This window comes from Prionailurus bengalensis, chromosome F2 (assembly GCF_016509475.1).
Source record: "Prionailurus bengalensis isolate Pbe53 chromosome F2, Fcat_Pben_1.1_paternal_pri, whole genome shotgun sequence".
In the NCBI taxonomy this organism is placed as follows: domain Eukaryota; kingdom Metazoa; phylum Chordata; class Mammalia; order Carnivora; family Felidae; genus Prionailurus; species Prionailurus bengalensis.
This window is the reverse complement of record NC_057353.1, coordinates 19,500,943-19,506,061: the sequence shown is the minus strand read 5'-3', so window position 1 is coordinate 19,506,061 and position 5,119 is coordinate 19,500,943. Positions and strand designations below refer to the sequence as shown.

At 38.1% G+C, this 5,119-nt stretch overlaps 1 non-coding gene across 1 annotated transcript; it reads right to left on the bottom strand.

The window, feature by feature from the left end:
- Positions 1-4,697: 4,697 nt before the first annotated feature.
- Positions 4,698-4,759, bottom strand: LOC122496135. Its single transcript, XR_006300685.1, has one exon. It is a non-coding gene; the product is annotated as a U7 small nuclear RNA (small nuclear RNA).
- Positions 4,760-5,119: the final 360 nt, after the last annotated feature.

The window sequence follows — 5,119 nt, the reverse complement described above, 5'->3', positions numbered from 1 at the left end:
CTATTTCCGTACCACACTCCCTATACAGTGGCTTTCTGGTAAATGAATTAGAGTTTGACCTCATAGTACAGTCTTTGTCTCCATTAAAACTATTTACCTGTGTCACTGGGTGAAGGCATCTGAAGGGACAATAACTTGCTGAGAATTCTACATATGGGTGAGTTTAGGAAAGTATATTGAGACTTTTAGTCATTACATCATTTGGCGGAAGAGAAGTTCCGCCCTGCCTAAATTCTGGTCAGAAACACATTTAACTTTTACAGAGGAAGTATATCAGTCAGGGTTGTCCAGAGAAATGGAACCCACAGGCGATCTATATAAAAGAGGTTTATAATAAGAAATTGGCTCCTGTGATTAAGGAGACTGAGAAGCCCCACGATCTGCTGTTTGCCAGCTGGAGACCCAAGAGGTACGGTGATGGGGTTCCAGTCTGATCCCGAAGGCCTCACAACCAGGAACAGGTTATACAGTTTCCACCCTGAGTGCAGGGCAAGACCAAGATCCCAGCTTGAAAACAGGCAGAGAGTGAATTTTCCAGTACCCCACCTTTCCTTCTAGTCAGTTCTCCAGCAGATTGGGTGGAGCCCAACCGCCTTGAGGGGGGCAATCTGCTTCACTTAGTTCACCAATTTAAATGCTAGTCTCCCCTGGAAACACCCTTCAGACAAACTCAGAATAGTACTTAACCAAATATCTGGACACCCACGTCCCAGTCAAATGGACACATAAAACTGACCATCACAAAAAGAATTCTCCAGTCTCTTTAATACAAATTCAGGTCAAAATAGTTCTCTTAGGCTATTACTACACTATTTCACCATAGGTAGCAAAGCTCACAAAGAAACATTTAGATCCTGATGAGGAAAGAAAATGTACAGGTAATTTTTTAAAATAGTGCTTTCAGTGAACACTATAATGGGTTCATTGGGTTGCAGTTTTAGCATAGCAAGGAGACTTTTAACCCAAGTCTTAAAGTGAGGGAGTTGGGCCATCATAAGAGAAGTTTTCTTAGGGGAAGTTCTCTTTTTAGCTGATTCCTCGTGGAAGAATAGGGGTTAGCTTGGCAAAGTTGGGCACAATGTTCCAGGGAGAAAGAATGGCATGTCCAAGAGTCTGGAGATAAAAGAGTACAGGGGTTTTACAGGATTGTATGTAGCCTAGATTGGAAAAGGAGACAAAGCAATGGATGAAGGATAAGATGAAAGGTAAACAGGTACCACCACATCATGAAAGACTGTAGCAAGGTGCTTAAACCCTATAAAGTGACAGAAATCCATGGCAAAAGAATGTTATGATCAAATTTGTGCTAGAGTGATAAGTAGCTGAGTGAATTTGATTTATTCTTTAACAGTAGAAAGCAGACGTAAGATGGCCAAGGCCATGCGCAAGGCATGGAGGACAGTTAGGGGGCTACTGAGGTATTATGAGAAGAGTCGATGGTGAATAGAAAGAAGTTGATATCTCCAGAACTATTGAGGTAAAAAAAATTGTTATGTCTCTGAGGTTGTGATTGTGGAGGATGAATCAGAATTACTGCTTTCTCATTTCAACCAATTTTTTTAAGTTTATTTATTTTGAGAGAGAGTGAGTGAGAGCATGAGGAAGGGGCAGAGAGAGAAGGAGAGAGAGGAAATCTCAAGCAGGTTCCACTCTGTCAGTGCAGAGCCCAATGTGGTGATTGAACTCACGAACCATGAGATCATGACCTGAGCCCAAATCAAGAGTCAGAAGCTTAACTGACTGAGCCAACCAGGAGCCCCTCAACTAATTTATAATTTCATATTTGTAAATAAAAAATTGACTTTAGATCCATAGACTTCTCCCTCATTTGAGCCTATAGAACATGCATGTGTGTATATTACCTTTTAAGTTTCTTTAACATCTATCTGTTCGTGTTTGTGTCTATGATTGTTTATTCTTTCTTGATATGAACAATAAAAGAAATGTCTCCTGAGGTAATCATAAAAGACTTATCATATCAATTTTATAAAACTAAGCTAATTATTAAGAATACACTTAGTGCTTTAGAAGCCACCTATTGAGGGAGAGTTAATTACCTAATCATCTTGGACTCCTGGAATCCCATAAGTGGGAGCTGGAGGGAAATGAACATCTCGTCTGGAGTGTTCGGACAGGCTCCCAAATCACCTAAGTCATTTTGACACAAGCATGCCCAACCGTTAGATGCCAAAGAGAAGACATGTCCTCGTTTTTGATTCTACAGCTACATCCAACAAGTAGCAGCATCTCTCAGACATAATAAATTAGGGAAAAAATGTTTACTAAAAAGAAAAAGAAACAAGCTTATGAAAGGATAAAACATCTTCTGGAGGTAGTGACTCTAAATAAAGCACACACAATTTAAGATGACAGGTAACTCTAACCTCTGTGGAGTTTTTGCAATTCATCAGCCCACTAGTCTATAGATAGCACTCTGTATCTGAAAAACATTTTTGCCTGTTGTTTGATCTACTCTTCATCCATATCCACAAAGAAGGGCTTCAGACATTAAAAAACTAACTAAATAAAACAGAACAATTTAAAAGCTTAAGAAAATGTGAGGGGCACCTGGGTGGCTCAGTTGGTTAAGTCTGACTTCGGCTCAGGTCATGATCTTGCAGTCCATGGGCTTGAGCCCCGTGTCAGGCTCTGTGCTGACAGCTCAGAGCCTGGAACCTGCTTTGGATTCTGTGTCTCCCTCTCTTTCTCTGCCCCTCCCCTGTTCGTGCCCTGCCTCTCTCTGTCTCTCGAAAATAAACGTTAAATTTTTTTAAATAAATAAAAATTAAAAAAAATAAAAATATTAATTTTTAGCAATCAAATGTAGTCTAAAACTCTTTTAATATGCTTTATTAGTATATAATTGTATAATTCTGGGCTTATTCATTGATAAATTTTAATCAAGCAAAGGAGAGGAATACTATTTAGCAACAAAACCTACACTTTCTTTGGATTTATTTAATTGTTAGATTTCCATGAACTAAAAGGGCAATTCAGAAACATTAATATTGAAGTTAATTTATTTATTTACTTTTTTAATTTTTTTTAATGTTTATTTTTGAGACAGAGAGAGACAGAGCATGGATGGGGGAGGGGCAGAGAGAGAGGGAGACACAGAATCGGAAACGGGCTCCAGGCTCCGAGCTGTCAGCACAGAGCCCGACGCGGGGCTCGAACTCCCGGACCGCGAGATCGTGACCTGGCTGAAGTCGGACGCTTAACCGACTGCGCCACCCAGGCGCCCCGAAGTTAATTTATTTTTAAAAAACACTAGGAGATATGATCTAGTAGGTTGAAAACTTCCAATATTTTTTTTTGTGTTGCTTTTTGTTCATATTATGTTACAATGAAGTATAAATAAAGAAGAGAGAACACTAATAAAATAATAATAAAATATATTTACTGAACTCTCATTTTGTACTAAAGAGTTTTAAAAAATGTTTTGTATTTGTTATTTCATTTAATTCTAGAAATGTAATTAATTAAAACGTAAGTTCCATGAGGGCAGAGATAATTTTGCCTGTTGTACTCACTGATATATATATATATATATCTTGTACTTCATCTCTGGTATACAGCAGGCATTAGAATGGAAACCAAACTGGAAAAGAGGAGATGCACGTTACACAGTAACAAAACTTTGGAAAAACTGTCGTCTAGAGTAACTTGGAAGGCTTATCATCCCCTTACTGAGTCTGTAGTTTTAAAATAAATGATTACCAAGTGTCAGAACAGTAGTGTGCATCTGCTTTTACTTTGTGTTTTTAAGATGCTCTTTCAAGAAAGAGACCAGGGGCGCTTGGATGGCTCAGTTGGTTAAGCGTCCAGCTCTTGATTTTGGCTTATTCTGTGATCTCACAATTTCATGAGTTCAAGCCTTGTGTTGGGTTCTGCACACTGACACTGCACAGCCTACTTGGGATTCTCTGTCTCCCTCTCTCTCTGCCCCTCCCCCACTCACACTCTGTCTCTTTCAAAATTAAAAAGAGAGAGAGAGAGAGAATCCAGATCATGACATAACTATGTGGTTGGAATGTAAAAGTTTAGAAATTGGGAGTTCAGAAATTTGAGGCCTTGAAAATTTACAAAAATCAGTTGCTTATGGATCTGGAACAAGAAGGGAAAAGCCAGAGAAAGATTTCAACAAGGTTTCACTAATATCCAGCCCTGTGGCAAAGATTGGTTTAAGGGTATGGCCTTCCCACCCCAGTTTAGAAGTCAGAGAACCTCAAATTATCATGCTTTAAGTTGAAAGAGGAAAGGGTAGGTACACAGAGGCAATTAATGAAGCTTGAGAATAACTTTTAAAAAACCATTTTAACTGTGATTATTGGCACATGGAACTTCTTTGAAGCAAACAGATCAGAGGTATTTAAGGGAATTGACTTGCCAAAAAAACCAGTAGTCAAAAGTCCATAAATTTACATTTAAATAGATTTTAAAAAATGATACCTATCCTTGTCACATCTGACCTTACCTTTACTATTTCATCTAGTTGAAGGCATTTCCTAAAAGTGTAAAATAATATTAAGGACAATAAATAAAGTCACCAATGACACTGATCCTTGGAAAATTCACACTTAGGAAGTCTCTTCCATGTTTCTAAGTTAGTTAGCCTTTTATCATGAAACTGAATTGTTATCCAGCCAGTGCTTCAGTTCAGGGTCATAGAGATTCTATTTTTTTTTTTTTTTGGAGGGGGTCTTCTGGTAAAGACCGGAAAACCTGCTAGACAAATTCTAAAAGAGCTGTAACACTGAGATTCTATTTTTATTTGCTCAGTCATTCACTCTTTCTTTAATGATTCAATATATGTCTCTTGAGATCCTACTTTACATAAGACATCGGCATCCACAAACACACATACCTCTTTGATCAGCAGTACATTAAGGGAAAAAAAATATCCTTTGAATGATCGACATACATGATGTGTTTTCAAAATGGTTGTGATTACAGATTTTTGTCATTAGGATGGCTATTGCAAGTTGCTTTCAAAGCCATTACATCTAAACAAGAGAGATACATTTGGAAAAAGAAAAAGGGCTCTTTATAAATCAGGAAAAGGTATAAAATTACTCCAGAGAACACAAAATCCTGGTAGTAGTTGTGGATTTTCCTG